Genomic DNA, 17039 nt, shown 5'->3' on the forward strand with positions numbered 1-17039 from the left:
GTTTCAATTTTTGGTAATAGTTTGTAGAGAATTGGTATTAATTCTTCTTTGAAGATTTGCCAGAATTCTGTAGTGAAGCCATCTGGTCCTGGACTTTTCTTTGTGGGCAACTGCTGATAACAGCCTCAATCTCTTTGAATGTTATTGGTCTGTTCAGATTTTCTGTGTCTTCTTGGCTCAGTCTTGGTAGTTTGTGTGTGTACAGAAATTTATCCATTTCTTCCAGATTTTCAAATTTGTTGGCATATAGTTGTTTATAACAGTCTCTAATGATTCCTTGTATTTCTGAGGTATCATTTATAATATCACCTTTTCATTTCTAATTTTTATTTGTGTCTTCTCTGTCTTTTTTTTAGTTAGCCTTGCTAATGGTTCGTCAATTTTATTTATCTTTTCAAAAAACCAACTTTTTAAAAATTGATCTTTTGTATCATTTTTTAATTTTCTATTTCATTTAGAACTGCTCTGATATTAATTATTTCTTTCATCTACTAACTTTGGGTTTGGATTGTTCTTGTTTTTCTAGCTCTTTAAGGTGAATGGTTAAGTTGTTTATTTGCCATCTCTCCATTTTTCTGAAGTAAGTATTTAATGAGATAAATTTCCCCCTTACTACTACTTTTGCAGTATCCCACAGGTTTTGGTATGATGTGTCATTATTTTCATTACTTTCAATAAATTTTTTGATTTCCTGTTTAATTTCTTCTTGTACCCATATGTCATTAAGTAGAATGTTGTTTAATTTCCATGTGTTTGTATAGTTTCCAGAGTTTTTTTATTGATTTCTAATTTTAATCCATTGTAGTCTGAAAAAATACATAGAATAATTTCACTGTTTTTGAATTTATTGAGACTTGAATTGTGACCTAACATGTGGTCTGTCCTGGAGAATGTTCCATGTGCTGATGAGAAGAATGAATATTTTGAGGTTGTTGAATGAAATGTTCTGTAGATATCTGCCAAATCCAATTGGTCCAAAGTGTTGTTTAGATCTTGTGTTTCTCTGTTGATTTTTTGCCTAGATGATCTGTCCAATGTTGAGAATGGGGTGTTCAGGTCCCCTGGTATTATGGGATAAGTGTCTGTCTCTTTCTTTAGGTCTAATAGTGTTTGCTTTATAAATCTGGCTGCTCTGATGTTGGGTGCATATATATTTATGATTGTTATGTCTTCTTGTTGGATAGATCCTTTTATCATTATATAGTGGCCTTCTTTATCTCTTTTTATGTTTTTTGATTTAAAGTCTATCTTATCTGATATAAGAATTGCTACTCCAGCTTGTATTTCATTTTTTATTACATGGTATATCTTTTTCCATCCTTCCAGTCTTAGTCTATGTGTGTCTTTACATGTGAGGTGAGTCTCCTGAAGACAGCATATTGATGGGTCCCTCATTTTAACCCAGTCAGTCAGTCTGTGTCTTTTGAGTGTGGAATTTAATCCTTTTACATTAAGAGTTATTATTGAGAGGTGTTGATTTACTAGTGGCATTTTATTGATTTTTGTTTGGATGTTTTAAATATCTTTTGTTCCTTTCTTTCTGATTTACTGTTTCTCTTCTGTGTTTGTTGGTTTCTTGGAATTGTAGATACATTTTTTTTCTCTTTATTGTTAGAATTTTTATTTTATTGGTGAGATTTGTTCTTTCTTGAATATTCATGGTAGTGATGGTTGTTTTTCAGGTACCAGTCCCAGTACTCCCTGGAGAATTTCTTGTAAGGCTGGTCATATTGTAGTGAACTCCTGCAGTTTTTGTTTGTCTGAAAAACATACTATTTGTCTTTCATTTTGGAAGGATAGCCTTGCTGGGTAAAGTATTCTTGGCTGGCAATTTATGTCTTTTAGTATTTTGAATACATCATTCCATTCTCTTCTGGCTTTTAGGGTTTCTGATGAAAAGTCTGATGTTAGTCTGATATGGGCTCCCTTATAGGTGACTTGACACTCCTTTCTTGCAGCTTTTAAGATTCTCTCTTTGTCTTTGAGTTTTGCCAATTTGACTATAACATGTCTTGGGGAGGACATTTTTGGGTTGAATATGTATGGGGATCTTTGAGCCTCCTGAATCTGAAGATCTATGACTTTCCCTATACCTGGGAATTTTTCTGCTATTATTTCATTGAATATGTTTTCAATGCCATTTCCTTTTTCCTCCCCTTCTGGAATACCCATGATTCAAATATTTGAGTGCTTAAGGTTGTCTGTTATCTCTCTTAGATTTTCTTCAATTTTTTAAATTGCTTTTTGTTTTGTCTGCCTGTTTTATTTCAAACAGGCTGTCTTCCAGGTCAGAAATTCTCTCTTCTGCTTGTTCTAGCATGCTGGTTAAATGCTCTGTTGTGTTTTTTATCTTTTTGAATAAATCCTTCAGCTCCACAAGCTCTGCTTCACTCTTTTTCAGGGCATCGATTTCTTTGTACATTTTTTCTTTTGAGTCCTGTATACTTTTTCTCATTGTGTTGTGTTGTCAAACTGAGTCTTCTTGTATCTCATTTAGTTTGCTTAGAATTATTGCTTGAAATTCCTTGTCAGTCATTTCAAGGACTTCCTGTTCTACAAGATCTAGAACTTGAGAGTTATTATTTTCCTTTGGTGGTGATGTACTTTCTTGGTTTTTCATATATTTGGTATCTCTCCATTGGTGTTTAGTCATTGTGGCAGAAGGTTTCATGGTCCACTATTCCACCCTGGTGTCTGGATCCAGCAGGGGCTGTCAATTTGGTGCTGCTGCCTCAGGGCCTGGGGTTAAGTGGGTCAGCCTCTCAGGGGCAGGGACTCACCTGGCCTAGGTCCTGCAGTGTGGTGGCTGCTGGTTTAGAACTGCTGTCTCAGGGCTTGGGAGTTTGTGGGTCAGGCCTCTTGGGGAGGCAGGGACTCACCTGGGCTGGGTCCCATGGTGTGGTGGCTGCCCTGCCAGTTTGACGCTGCTGCCTCAGGGCCTCAGGATCAGTGTGTCGTATTCTCCTTCTTTTATTTAGTTTTTGAGGTTGAGAAGTCTAAAGTCCATCTGGTGGTGGCTGTAGTGACCCCGGGGTCTCACATTGCAAGATGGTGGACAGAGAGAGCAATAGCCTTGTTTACATTTTTGTTCTACCAGTTGGCTTTGTTCTTTCTTGTGTGTTGGTAGTAGTGATTACCGTTTTTTGGATTCCAGATACAGGACTTCCTTGAGGATTTCTTGCAGGGCTGGTCATGTGGTGGTGAACTCCCACAGTTTTTGTTTGTCTGGAAAATACCCTATTTTCCCCTCATTTCTGAAGGATAGCCTTCCTGGATACAGTGTTCTTGGCTGGTAGTTTTTTTTCTTTTTTCCTAGTATTTTTAATATATCACCCCATTTTTCTTCAGGCTTATAGAGTTTCTGTTGAGAAATCTGCCGTTAGTCTGATAGGGGCTCCCTTAATAGGTGCCTTTGTTGTAGAAAACGGACTAGGCAAGAAGCGACCCAACACTCAGAAGGTTGGAGAGCCAGGAGTTTATTACACTAGCGGGCCCAGACAGGCTGCTGCTTGAAAGTCTGGACCCTCAGACCAGGTCCCACAGGGCTTATATAGGCAAACTTCTCCAGGTTTTAGGTTTTGCTTTCTCACCATTCATGTGGTCTCGGCAGATAAGCAAGTTGTAGAAGCCAAAAATGCAAGCAGTGATTAGAGGCCAGACCAGTGCAACAAGCAAACATTGTTTCAAAAACAAAATATTATTTCAAGGACAAAACAGGCCTTATGAGAAAGTTACTTTTGCATTTTTTCCCAACAACTTGACACTTTTCTCTTGCTTTTTTTAAGATTCTCTTTTTGTCTTTGAGCTTTGCCAGTCTGACTATAATATATCTTGAAGAGGATCTTTTTGGGTTGAATTTGTTTGGGGATTTTTGAACCTCTTGGATCTGAAGGTCCATGCCTCTTCCAATACCTCGGAATTTTTCCATTATTATTTTGTTGAGTAGGTTTTCCATGACTTTTCCTTTCTCCTCCCCTTCTGGAACACCCATTATTCTAATATTTGTGTGCCTAAGGTTGTCTGCTAGTTCTCTTAGATTTTCTTTATTAAACAATTTCCCCCCCCTTTTTTTTTTTTGTCCACCTGGGTTATTTTGAAAATACTATCTTCAAGATCAGAAATTCTTTCTTCTGTTTATTCTAGCCTCCTGCTTAAGTATCGGCTGTGTTTTTCATTTTGTTAGTGAATCTTTCAGTTCTATGAGTTCTGCTATATTCCTTTTTAAGGTATTAATCTCTTTGTAAATTTCCTCCTTCATATCCTGGATTTTTTTTCTCATTTCATTATGTTGGCTAACTGAATCTTCCCTTATCTCAGTGAATTTCCTTAAGATTGTTGCTTGTATTTCCTTTTCAGTCATTTCAAGGGTTTCCTGCTCTGTAGGGTCTGGTATTTGAGAATTACTGTATTCTTTTGGTGGTGTCATATTTTCTTGAGTATTTCTAGTATCTCTACATTGATGTCTGGTCATCTGGTAGAGCAGTTGCTTCTTCTGTTACTCTGGAGTGGGCTTTGAGGAGAGAAATGTCTTCTTCTTTTTCTGGTCTCCGCTGGTGACTCTCCTTGTGTCAATGTATTCGAGTGTTTGGCAGGCATCTGCATAGTGGCTGTGGCTACTGCTGTGGCATTGAGCCACTTTTTCAGCAGTTGTGGCTGTGGCAGTAACTGTGGTGGGCCACCCATGTGGAAGTGCTGTTTTCAGCATGCTTCTTACCTGCTTCCAGGCAGGGGATGCTTCCCTCAGCTCCTGCCTAAGACCCCTGGTGTGCTCTGTTTCTTGCCTACTTTCAGGCAGGGTATGATGCCCTTGGCTGCTTCCTAGGACCCTGGGTGTGCTCTGTTTCTTGCCTGCTTCTGGGTGGAGGTCTGCCTTCAGCTCCTGCCTAGGACCCCGGTGTTCGACTTTTTTTTAACACTAAGTGTGAGTTTGTTTTGGCTCATTGATTTGACACTGAAGGTTGGCTTTGTCCTTTAAATTACATGGCAGACATTCTCCACCAAGTGAATGAGCTAAATATGTAGCTTCAAGTTTACGATGAAAAAATACACTTAAAGTACATGCAATCACAGTACACTGGAGTTGCATCTTTTCACTTACTTACATTATGATTTGAAAAATTATAGGTACCAAATTAAAAACACACTAGTAATATATAATTTTGAAAGTTGTTTAGTTTGGAGGTCATTGATATGTACTGTTTTTTCCTTTTTTAGTGTTTTTCTTGCTTTTACAATTCTCTCTTAGTATTTTGATAATTTTTGTAATAGATTTTGGAACGCATATTTCTTAATTTGTAAAACTTTTAACATCTATTTCACCTAGCTGGAAACTATCGAAAAAATAAGCAGAGGGACTATCCAGTTAACAAATACAGTAGAACTGTTTTTCAAAATTAGTTTTGAGTTGAAAGAGTCCTTAGCAATTTAGGACAACCTCATTTAAGTGACATGTACAAAGTGCTCATGATCTATAATGGCCCAAAACTAGACTAAATATCCAAATAACTTGTGGTATATTCTGTCAATGGAATACTACACAGCAATGAAGGAATGAATTAGTGTGACACACAATTTGTGGATGACTCTTACAAACATAATGTTGAGCAAAAGAATGAATTTAAAAAGTACATGGGCCGAGCCCGTGGTGCACTCGGGAGAGTGCGGCACTGGGAGTGCAGCGATGCTCCCGCTATGGGTTCGGATCCCATATAGGAATGCTTTAGGCTGACCGGTGCACTCACTGGCTGAGTACCGGTCACGAAAAAGACAAAAAAAAAAAAAAAAAAGTACACACTGTGTGATTCCACTTATATAAAGTTCAGTAACAGCAATACTAATCTACATGATAAAAGTCAGAACAGTGGTTGCCTTTGGGGAGTCAAGAATGAGAGAGGGCATGTTACTGGGCATGGGTCCAGCTGCCTGCCTCCTTTCAAAAGTAAATCCCTCAAAAGTCAAATAGTGGTGAAAATGGAAGTCAGCTTTTATTCAGGAATCCCAGTGACCTGAGCAGAGATGTTAGGCTAACCCATCTCTCTGGTAAACTTGAAGGAGAATCGCCGGACTAAAGCCATCCCAAAGACTCAGATTTATTGAGGGATTTCTATTTATTTTATTTATTTTTTACTGATTATGTATATTCTTGGAGCTGACCATCACCACCTGCACCCAAGATGTGATGATCAGATCAATACTATCAGCATGACCATTACCACAAATTGCCAGTATCCCCATGTCCCCCACCCCATTACTCCCTGACCTCCCTTCCCCATCCCCCTCCACCACTGGCAACCCTCTGCAAGTCCAATGCACCACTGTGGTCTTTCTTTCCTTCCTTCTTTCTTTCTTTCCTTCCTTCTTTCTTTCTTAGCTACCACTTCTGAGTGAGGACATGGTATTTTTCCCTCTGTGCCTGCCTTATTTCACTTAACTTGATTTTCTCCAAGCTCATCCATGTTGCTATGAATGGCAGAATTTCATTCTTTTTTATGGCTGAGTAGTATTCCATGGTATATGTATAGAGAGAACACATTTTCCTTATCATCTTTTGATGGACACTTAGGTTGGTTCCATATCTTGGCTATTGAAAATAGAGCTGCAATGAACATGGGAGTGCAGGTATCCCTTTAACATGATGATTTCCATTCCTGTGGGTATATACCCAGATGTGGTATTGCTGGATCATATGGTAGATCTATCTGTAGTTGTTTGAGAAACCTCCATACTGTTTTCCATAGTGGTTGCACTAATTTACAGTCCCACCAACAGTGTAGAAGCGTTACCCTCTCTCTACATCCTCGCCAGCATTTGTTATTCGCTGAGTAATTTTTAAAAAATTTTAATTTATCAATATAAAATATAGTTGATTTTCATGTCCTTTTACCAATTCTTCTTTCTCCCCCACTGAGGGATTTTTTAAAGAGGGGATTGAGGGAATGGCACATGGGAAATGAAAAGCAGGAGGGAGGGGGACGTGAGCTGTGGGGAACTCCGTGCAAGGAGCCAGGTGCAAGGTGTCACCAAGGCTCCTTCTGGTTTCTGTTCCCATTCTTGCTGTTATCTCAGGGTCCTGGTAGAAGGGTGGAATTCCACAGTTTCATTGATGTCTTCCTTGGTTTCCCAGGGTCTGGACAGTACCTGAAAGTCTCCAAGCTTGCAGCTTTAGGCTGACTGGAAAATACCTTCTAAGTTGTTACATTTATGGAAATAATGTCATCTTGCCCCATAAGCCAGGTTCAAAATACCAAACAACCATGGGAAAAGAGGGAACTCAGCGAAATGCATGCCAAGAAAAACTCTGTGTCCTTTTAAAATTTGTTAGAGCCCATGTGGTTTTAGGTCCAACATGGCTTCAGTCCTGCTCTCTCCAACAGCTTTGGGTTAAATTCTCAGATATTTACACATTAGTTTGGCCTTTCTTCAGGTTTACCAGAGAGATGGGTTAGCCTAACATCTCTCCTCAGGTTACCAGTATTCCTAAATAAAAGCTGACTTCCATTTTCACTACCATTTGACTTCTGAGTGGTGTGCTTTTGAAAGGGGTCAGGCAGCCGGACCTGTGTCTCGTAACAGTCACAAAGAAGTTTTCAGAGTTGCTCTCTGTGGTCTCTGTCTTGACCTGGGCAGTGGTTACATGCTTGTGTTCACTATGTAAAAATCCATCCAGCAGTATACACTTGTGTGCACTTTTCTGAATGTATGTTCTATTTCAATAAAAAGTTTACTTAAAAAAAGATTGTGCTTCTTGCCACCAAAAGAAAACTGTGGCAACCATTTTATGTTAAATACTCTTTGTTTTATCTAGCATTTACTGTTGCTGATAATGGTGAGATATTCAGGTGAACGCTTTGTTACTTAGAGTATTACTTATCCTTAGCCTGTGCAGGTGATGCGGCTCCTCCAGGCCACTGAGCTCCTTTGCCAGTTTCCATCTGGTTAAAGATTCAGGTCCTTCTGCAGCCCTTCTGGCTGGCGCGGTCACTGCAGAGCAGGTGTGCATGGGGTCATTATAGAACAAGCTTTCACTTAAGCTCTGTTTCTGGCAGCATCTCTCATTTCTGGCATGATGGAGGTGGCATTTGAAATGTCAAGTCCAAGGCTGGCCCGTGGCTCACTCAGTAGAGTGCGGTGCTGATAACACCAAGGCCACGGGTTCGGATCCTATATAGGGATGGCCAGTTTGCTCACTGGCTGAGCGTGGTGCTGACAACACCAAGCCAAGGGTTGAGATCCCCTTACCAGTCATCTTTAAAAAAAAATGAAATGTCAAGTCTGTGGGAGGATTGTCTTGTCCAACTACAAAGACCTGTGCTTGGTGCAGACCCTGTGAACCTTCCCTACAGGACTTTTGGGGTCTGAGCCACTGGGTGCTGGCTGAAGCCTTCCAGAGACACCCCGATTACAGTGGACTGGCTCCTTAAGCAGAGGCACAGGGGACACCAGGCTGGTGCACATGGCACCCTTGCTCACCCACACCAAGGACATGGCTCTCCACCCTGTCTTCCACCACCCCCTACTCCAAGTCCTTCCATTCCCCCACCACCCAACCCTGAGATGCTCTCAGGGAAGCACTCCATGTGTAGCAGGAGCCTCTGGCACCAAGACAGGCATTCTCTTGCTTTTAGACTTAATTGATTCCTTGAAAGTTTAACAGTAGACTCATATTCTTAAGATAGAGGTATTCAGGGAGCTTCCATATTATCAAATTTATAATAATGGTTTTTGTACATATCATGCCACAATCTAATCCTTATAATTTGAAAAATGACAGTAGTAATTACTTCTGGAGAATCACCTCGTTAGAACTGCCAGATGTGAAGGGCTGTCTTCCTAGAGTGGGGCCAGTGACACCCGTCTCCTGCCAGGACCAGCTGCTGGTGTACCTGACTTTTCCTCCACAGTTGTGGAGCCTTCCTTTGCCCTTTCTCTGCTGCCACCCACGTGCCACTCCTGGGTGAGTTCGGATACAACCTGGCCTCCCCTGAGACATGCCTGTTCTGAGGAGCAGAATCCCAGGGATGGATGGGGGATAAGAGAGAGCCCTGAGATAACAATAACATTGGATCCAGGCATTCGGCAGGAATCCAGGAGGAAACTGAACTGCTCACTTGTGGTCAGAGGCTGATGGGCAACATCACCATGTCATAGCACACCATTTCTTTTGTCTGCTGATGTATTTCATCTGTCAAGGCTAGTTCAGGTGTCAGTGCATACTATGGAAACTGTAGGTGAGTGGAATTCACATGTAGAAAAGCCAAGGAGGTGCCATAATACAACTTTGACTTAAGTTTATAGGGTGTTAGTTCTGGGAATGATTTTGCGAATTGGTTAAATCCAGAAGAATTTTGGAAATTGGTTAAATCCAGAAGTTTTCTAACTGTGGTTTTGCAGGAGTAACTTGAGGGATGCGGGATTCTTACCACCAAGGTAACTAGACCAGTTCTGCTTTGAATGTTTTCTGTATTGGGGAATAGTAAGGGTCATGAGCTAAGCATCTGGAATCGACCTGAACTGGATAGAGGTTGAGTAGCCTTGTGTTTGAGATCTATTTCTACCCCTTTTCAGCGGTGTGATGTTGGGTAAGCCATGACCTGACCTCTTTGAGCTTCAGTTTTCTCATTTGTAAAGTGGGCATAACAATCTATTCTTGTTGTTGTAAAGAGTAGGTTATAATAGTAAAAATTATTCATAGCTAACACTTCCTGAGTATTTGTGATGTGCCAAGCACTTTTCTAAGTTCCTTACATGTATTAATCAGTAAGTTTAATCACAGATGAGGAACATGAAGCACAGAGAAGTTAACTTGCCCAGGCTTACGTTAGCAATTGATGGCACCAGGATTGTATTCTGAACAGGGCCACAATCTTAACCATGATGTTGTCATAGGCAATAAAATATTGAGAGCTATAATTTATTGAGCATTTACTATGTGCCAGGCACTATGCTAAGAGCTTTACATGGATTGTTGTAAAGCAGTTTCTGCAGCAATTGAATTATGGTGTGTTATTACTCTCATTTTACAGATAAGAAAACTAAGGCTTAGTCACTTTGGTAAAGGTCACATAGTTGGTAAGCTGGGAATTTAGATTTGAACCAGGGAGCATGACTCCATCATGTGGCATTTCTTGCAGAAGACACACAGGGGTAGAGCCAGCTACAAGGACCTGTAAGGCTGCACGGGGGCCCGTGCTCAGAAGGGCCTGGAGCTTAGTTAATGCTCTACCTTTATTGTCTTAAAATTCCTCATAATTTAACTCTTAACTTGTGTTTTTAAGTGGAGTTCGATGGGACAATGGAGCATGCACATGAGCACAGAGGTGTGCCAGGTGGCAGTGTGTGCACAGGGTTGTGGTCCAGGAGCAGCCCAGGATGAAAGGGCTCAGGCTTCGGGCATGGTGGGCAGCCCACACATGGCAGTTGCCACAGGCCCCAATGAGATAGCTGGGCATGGACCTGGGCTCAGACTGGTAGTGGTTATGGTGTCAGCAGCAGCAGAGTCAGTGCTGGCAGTGGCTGGGCCTGCAGGAGAGAGAATAGTTCCACATGGCGGTAGTGCCAATACCCAGGATGGAAGGCTGGCTTGCCTGTCATCTTTAGAGTCTGTCCCTGAGGCATCTGCACAAATATTAACTCTGCTATCTAAGAACCAGAACAGGAACTGCCGGTGCTCAGGCAGTAAACTTTATCAGCAAATCATCACAAAAGAATACTGTATGCACGGACATTTCAATAAAGCATATCAAAGAGTTATTAGAATTCTTCAAAGATTTAGAATTTCTGGTTTTGAAAATTGCTGCTACATTGCAAAACAAACATTTACAGGCTTAGAAATAGAAATTAAAGATTGTCACACTGGATGGGGAAAAACATTATTTTTCTTTGAAGCTTCACTTAAACCAATTGTTAGTGAGAAAGACAATTTTAAAACTAATTTTTCCCTTATAATTGAAGAAGCAGGCATTTTGAATTATGTGCAAATCATGAAGCTACTTTTGGTTCCTTATATGACATCCACAAGTTACAGTAAGTCAGAGGAAACATTAAAATGCCAATGTATAAATTTGCTCTTTTTTATTTTATTTTTTTTCATTTATTTTTATTTATTTTAATTTTTTTCTTTATTTTTTATTTTATTAAATTTTATTTTGTCGATATACATTGTGGCTGATTATTGTTGCCCATCACCAAAACCTCCCTCCCTCCTCCCTCCCACCTCCCCCCCACCAATGTCCCCTCTGTTTGCTTGTAGTATCAACTTCAAGTAATTGTGGTTGTTATATCTTCTTCTCCCCCCCGGCCTAGTTTTTTGTTGTGTGTGTGTGTGTGTGTGTGTGTGAATTTATATATTAATTTTTAGCTCCCACCAATAAGTGAGAACATGTGGTATTTCTCTTTCTGTGCCTGACTTGTTTCACTTAATATAATTCTCTCGAGGTCCATCCATGTTGATGCAAATGGCAGTATTTCATTCGTTTTTATAGCTGAGTAGTATTCCATTGTACCACATTTTCCGTATCCACTCATCTGATGATGGACATTTGGGCTGGTTCCAACTCTTGGCTATTGTAAAGAGTGCTGCGATGAACATTGGGGAACAGGTATACCTTCGACTTGATGATTTCCATTCCTCTGGGTATATTCCCAGCAGTGGGATAGCTGGGTCATATGGTAGATCTATCTGCAATTGTTTGAGGAACCTCCATACCATTTTCCATAGAGGCTGCACCATTTTGCAGTCCCACCAACAATGTATGAGAGTTCCTTTTTCTCCGCAACCTCGCCAGCATTTATCGTTCAGAGTCTTTTGGATTTTAGCCATCTTAACTGGGGTTAGATGGTATCTCAGTGTGGTTTTGATTTGCATTTCCCGGATGCTGAGTGATGTTGAGTATTTTTTCATATGTCTGTTGGCCATTTGCATATCTTGCTTAGAGAAATGCCTACTTAGCTCTTTTGCCCATTTTTTAATTGGGTTGCTTATTTTCTTCTTGTAGAGTTGTTTGAGTTCCTTATATATTCTGGATATTAATCCTTTGTCAGATGTATATTTTGCAAATATTTTCTCCCACTCTGTTGGTTGTCTTTTAACCTGTTAATTGTTTCTTTTGCTGTGCAGAAGCTTTTTAGTTTGATATAATCCCATTTGTTTATTTTTCCTTTGGTTGCCCGTGCTTTTGGGGTCGTATTCATGAAGTCTGTGTCCAGTCCTATTTCCTGAAGTGTTTCTCCTATGTTTTCTTTAAGAAGTTTTATTGTTTTAGGGTGTATATTTAAATCCTTAATCCATTTTGAGTTGATTTTAGTACATGGTGAGAGGTATGGATCTAGTTTCATTCTCCTGCATATGGATATCCAGTTATCCCAGCACCATTTGCTGAAGAGGCAGTCCCTTCCCCAGTGAATAGGCTTGGTGCCTTTGTCAAAGATCAGATGGCAGTAAGTGTGTGGGTTGATTTCTGGATTCTCTATTCTATTCCATTGATCAGTGTGTCTGTTTTTATGCCAGTACCATACTGTTTTGGTTATTATAGCTTTGTAATATAGCTTAAAGTCAGGTAGTTTTATGCCTCCAGCTTTATTTTTTTTGCTCAGCATTGCTTTGGCTATGCATGGTCTTTTATTATTCCATATAAATGTCTGGATAGTTCTTTCCATTTCTGAGAAAAATGTCTTTGGAATTTTGATGGGGATTGCATTGAATTTGTATATCACTTTGGGTAGTATGGACATTTTCACTATGTTGATTCTTCCAATCCAAGAGCATGGGATATCTTTCCATCTTCTTGTATCCTCTCTAATTTCTCTCAGCAGTGGTTTGTAGTTCTCATTATAGAGATTTTTCACCTCCTTGGTTAACTCAATTCCTAAGTATTTTATTTTTTTAGTGGCTGTTGTAAATGGGCAGGCTTTCTTGATTTCTCGTTCTGCATGTTCACTATTGGAGAAAAGAAATGCTACTGATTTTTGTGTGTTGATTTTTTATCCTGCTACTGTGCTGAAATCATTTATCAATTCCAAGAGTTTTTTTGTAGAGGTTTTAGGCTGTTCAATATATAGGATCATGTCATCTGCAAACAGGGACAGTTTGACTTCATCTTTTCCAATCTTGTTGCCCTTTATTTCCTTCTCTTCTCTGATTGCTCTGGCTAGTCCTTCCAACACTGTGTTGAATAGGAGTGGTGAGAGTGGGCATCTTTGTCTAGTTCCTGTTCTTAAAGGAAAAGCTTTCAGCTTTTCCCCATTCAGGATGATATTAGCAGTGGGTTTGTCATATATGGCTTTGATTATGTTGAGATACTTTCCCTCTATACCTAACTTATAGAGGGTCTTTGTCATGAATGAGTGCTGAACTTTATCAAATGCTTTTTCAGCATCTATAGAGATGATCATATGGTCCTTGTGTTTGAGTTTATTAATATGGTGTATCACATTTATTGATTTGCGTATGTTGAACCAACCTTGCATCCCTGGGATGAATCCCACTTGATCGTGATGAATAATTTTTCGTATGTGGTGCTGTATTCTGTTTGCTAGTATTTTAGTGAGGAGTTTTGCATCTATATTCATCAAGGATATCGGCCTGTAGTTTTCTTTTTTGATTATATCTTTACCTGGTTTTGGTATCAGGATGATGTTTGCTTCATAGAATGAGTTTGGGAGATTTGTGTCCGTTTCAATCTTTTGGAATAGTTTGTAAAGAATCGGTGTCAATTCCTCTTTGAATGTTTGGTAAAATTCTGCTGTGAATCCATCTGGTCCTGGGCTTTTCTTTGTTGGGAGCCTTCTGATAACAGCTTCAATCTCCTTTATTGTTATTGGTCTGTTCAAATTTTCTACATCTTCATGGTTCAGTTTTGGGAGCTTGTGTGTGACCAGAAATTTATCCATATCCTCCAGATTTTCAAATTTGTTGGTGTATTGTTGTTTATAGTAGTCTCAAATGATTCCTTGTATTTCAGATGAATCAGTTGTAATATCACCTTTTTCATTTCTAATTTTTGTTATTTGAATCTTCTCTCTTCTTTTTTTTGTTAGCCATGCTAACGGTTTGTCCATTTTATTTATCTTTTCAAAAAACCAACTTTTTGATTCATTGATCTTTTGTATTTTTTTTTGGTTTCCATTTCATTCAGTTCTGCTCTGATCTTAATGATTTCTTTCCATCTGCTAACTTTAGGTTTGGATTGTTCTTGTTTTTCTAGTTCTTTAAGGTGAAGTGTTAGGTTGTTCACTTGCCATCTTTCCATTTTGCTGAGGTGAGCATTTAATGCAATAAATTTCCCCCTTAATACTGCTTTTGCAGTATCCCACAGGTTTTGGTATGATGTATCATTATTTTGATTAGTTTCAATAAATTTTTTGATTTCATGCTTGATTTCTTCTTTTACCCATATGTCATTAAGTAGAATGCTGTTTAATTTCCATGTGTTTGTATAGTTTCCAGAGTTTTGTTTGTTATTAATTTCTAGTTTTAATCCATTGTGGTCTGAGAAGATACATGGGATAATTCCAATTTTTTTGAATTTAGTGAGACTTGATTTGTGACCTAATATGTGATCTATCCTGGAGAATGATCCATGTGCTGATGAGAAGAATGAATATTCTGAGGTTGTTGGGTGGAATGTTCTGTAGATATCTGCCAATTCCAATTGGTCTAGAGTCTTGTTTAGATCTTGTGTTTCTCTACTGATTCTTTGGCTAGATGATCTGTCTAATATTGACAGTGGGGTGTTCAGGTCCCCTGCTATTATGGTATTAGTGTCTATTTCCTTCTTTAGGTCTAATAGAGTTTGTTTTATAAATCTGGCTGCTCCAACATTGGGTGCATACATATTTATGATTGTTATGTCTTCTTGATGGATCAGTCCTTTTATCATTAAGTAGTGTCCCTCATTGTCTCTTTTTATGGTTTTATTTTAAAGTCTAGTTTGTCAGATATAAGAATAGCTACTCCAGCTCATTTTTCTTTTCTGTTTGCATGGTAAATCTTTTTCCATCCTTTCACTCTTAGTCTATGTGAATCTTTGTGGGTGAGGTGGGTCTCTTGTAGGCAGCATATAGTTGGGTCCTGCTTTTTGATACAGTCAGCCAGTCTGTGTCTTTTGATTGGGGAATTTAAGCCTTTTACATTAAGAGTTGTAATTGAAAGGTGTTGATTTATTCCTAGCATTTTATTGGTTGTTTGGTTGTCTTAGGTGTCTTTTGTTCCTTGCTTTCTGATTTACTGTTTGGTTTCTGTGTTTGTTGGTTCCTTAGGTTGTAGATAGCCTTTTTGTTTGTTTGTTTTCTCTTCATGAATGCCATTTTTATTATACTAGTGGGTTTAGATTTTTCTTGGGTTTTTATGGCAGTGGTAGTTATTTTTCAGGAACCAAACCCAGTACTCCCTTGAGGATTTCTTGTAAGGGTGGTCATGTGGTCGTGAATTCCTGCAGTTTTTGTTTGTCTGAGAAATATACTATTTGCCCTTCATTTTGGAAGGATAGCCTTGCAGGGTAGAGTATCCTTGGCTGGCAATCTTTGTCTTTTAGTATTTTGAATATATCCTCCCATTCCTTTCTAGCTTTTAGGGTTTGTGATGAAAAGTCAGATGTTAGCCTGATTGGGGCTCCTTTATAGGTAATTTGATGCTTCTCTCTTGCAGCTTTTAAGATTCTCTCTTTGTCTCTGAGTTTTGCCAATTTGACTATAACATGTCTTGGAGAAGACCTTTTTTGGTTGAATACATTTGGAGATTGTTGAGCTTCCTGGATCTGAAGATCTGTGATTTTTCCTATACCTGGGAAGTTTTCTGCCACTATTTTGTTGAATATGTTTTCAATGCAATCTCCGTTTTCCTCCCCTTCTGGAATACCCATGACTTGGATATTTGAGCGCTTAAGGTTGTCTGATATCTCTCTCAGATTTTCTTCAATGTCTTTGATTCTTTTTTCATTCTTTTTGTCTGCTTGTATTATTTCAAATATCCCATCTTCAAGTTCAGAGTTTCTCTCTTCAACTTCAACAAGCCTGCTGGTTAAACTCTCCGTTGTGTTTTTTATTTCGCTGAATAACTTCTTCAGTTCAGCAAGTTCTGCTACATTTTTTTTTCAGGACATTGATTTCCTTGTACATTTCCTCTTTCAGGTCCTGTATACTTTTCCTCATTTCATCATGATGTCTAGCTGAGTTTTCTTGTATCTCATTCAGTTTCCTTAGAATTATCACTCGAAATTCCTTGTCAGTCATTTCAAGGGCTTCTTGTTCTATAGGATCTAGAGTTTGAGATTTGTTAACTTTTGTTGGTGTACTTTCTTGATTTTTTGTATTTCTGGTATCTTTTTTTTGATGTTTATTCATTGTGGCAGGGGGTTTCACAGTCCACAGGTTTGACCCTATTGACTAACTAAGGTGTGGCTGTGTTTGCCAATTTGGTATGGCTACCTCCATGACTGCTCAGTTGGCCTCTAGTGCCTTGTGTGTTTAGTTGCCTCAGGTCTTGGGCCTCTCCGGGGAGCCACCTCTCTGGTCAGCTTGGACTCTGCTGGGCTGCTGGATCACGGGGCGGTACTGCAGGGTGTGTGGTCTCTGCTGAGCTTTCACTTCCCGTGCAGGACTTCTCCCTGTTCTGTGCGCTCTGGTCCGGGCTGTTGGATCGTGCAGTGGTGGCCCCACAGGGTGTGTGGTTTCTGTCGAGTCTCCGCCTCCCTAGCCAGATGTCTCCCCGCTCTGTGCGCCCTGGGCTGGGCTGGAACGTGTCTTCTGCAACCCTCGTCTATCACCTGGGACTTCAAGACCGTGCTCGGCACCGCCTCGCCCAGGAAGTCTACCAGGTTTCTGCTAGGCGCAGATGACCGGTCGCTCTGGGTGCCTTTGTAGCACTGTGTAGATCTTTCTCGGGACTTATCACCTTCCTCCTGGTATCACGGTTATTTGTGTACTTGTTTTATCTCCCACACCAGAGCGTGAGCTCCTCGGGGGAGGAGCCCACAGCACACGGTTCACCTTTGTATCTCCCCGGCGCGGACCGAGTCCGGTGCCCGCCCGCAATCAGCTCTCCG

Source organism: Cynocephalus volans, chromosome 15 (assembly GCF_027409185.1).
Source record: "Cynocephalus volans isolate mCynVol1 chromosome 15, mCynVol1.pri, whole genome shotgun sequence".
NCBI classification, from domain to species: domain Eukaryota; kingdom Metazoa; phylum Chordata; class Mammalia; order Dermoptera; family Cynocephalidae; genus Cynocephalus; species Cynocephalus volans.